Here is a 1,671-nt window from a genome sequence, read left to right as displayed (position 1 = left end):
GCATCAGAGTCTTTTCCAATGAGTCAACTCTTCGCATGAGGTGGCCAAAGTACTGGAGTTTCAGCTTTAGCATCATTCCTTCCAAAGAAATCCCAGGGCTGATCTCCTTCAGAATGGACTGGTTGGATCTCCTTGCAGTCCAAGGGACTCTCAAGAGTCTTCTCCAACACCACAGTTCAAAAGCATCAATTCTTCAGCACTCAGCCTTCTTCACAGTCCAACTGTCACATCCATACATGACCACAGGAAAAACCATAGCCTTGACTAGACGAACCTTTGTTGGCAAAGTAATGTCTCTGCTTTTGAATATGCTATCTAGGTTGGTCATAACTGTCCTTCCAAGGAGTAAGTGTCTTTTAATTTCATGGCTGCAGTCACCATCTGTAGTGATTTTGGAGCCCAGAAAAATAAAGTCTGACACTGTTTCCACTGTTTCCCCATCTATTTGCCATGAAGCGATGGGACCAGATGCTACGATCTTCATTTTCTGAATGTTGAGCTTTAAGCCAACTTTTTCACTCTCCACTTTCACTTTCATCAAGAGGCTTTTGAGTTCCTTTTCACTTTCTGCCATAAGGGTGGTGTCATCTGCATATCTGAGGTTATTGATATTTCTCCTGGCAATCTTGATTCCAGCTTGTGCTTCATCCAGCCCAGCGTTTCTCATGATGTACTCTGCATAGAAGTTAAATAAACAGGGTGACAATATACAGCCTTGACGTACTCCTTTTCCTATTTGGAACCAGTCTGTTGTTCCATGTCCAGTTCTAACTGTTGCTTCCTGACCTGCATACAGATTTCTCAAGAGGCAGGTCAGGTGGTCTGGTATTCCCATCTCTTTCAGAATTTTCCACAGTTTATTGTGATTCACACAGTCAAAGGCTTTGGCATAGTCAATAAAGCAGAAATAGTTGTTTTTCTGGAACTCTCTTGCTTTTCAATGATCCAGCGGATGTTGGCAATTTGATCTCTGGTTCCTCTGCCTTTTCTAAAACCAGCTTGAACATCAGGAATTTCACGGTTCACATATTGCTGAAGCCTGGCTTGGAGAATTTTGAGCATTACTTTACTAGCGTGTGAGATGAGTGCAATTGTGCGGTAGTTTGAGCATTCTTTGGCATTGCCTTTCTTTGGGATTGGAATAAAAACTGACCTTTTCCAGTCCTGTGGCCACTGCTGAGTTTTCCAAATTTGCTAGCATATTGAGTGCAGCACTTTCACAGCATCATCTTTCAGGATTTGAAAGAGCTCAACTGGAATTCCATCACCTCCACTAGCTTTGTTCGTAGCGATGCTTTCTAAGGCCTACTGGACTTCACATTCCAGGATGTCTGGCTCTGTGATTATCTGGGTTGTGAAGATCTTTTTTGTAAAGTTCTTCTGTGTATTCTTGCCATCTCTTCTTAATATCTTCTGCTTCTGTTAGGTCCATACCATTTCTGTCCTTTATTGAGCCCATCTTTGCATGAAATGTTCCCTTGGTATCTCTAATTTTCTTGAAGAGATCTCTAGTCTTTCCCATTCTGTTGTTTTCCTCTATTTCTTTGCATTGATTGCTGAGGAAGGCTTTGTTATCTGTTCTTGCTATTCTTTGGAACTCTGCATTCAGATGCTTATATCTTTCCTTTTCTCCTTTGCTTTTCACTTCACTTCTTTTCACAGCTATTTGTA

Source organism: Bison bison, unplaced genomic scaffold, assembly GCF_000754665.1.
Source record: "Bison bison bison isolate TAMUID 2011002044 unplaced genomic scaffold, Bison_UMD1.0 scf7180017864456, whole genome shotgun sequence".
NCBI classification, from domain to species: Eukaryota; Metazoa; Chordata; class Mammalia; order Artiodactyla; family Bovidae; genus Bison; species Bison bison.
This window is presented reverse-complemented; position numbering follows the sequence as displayed.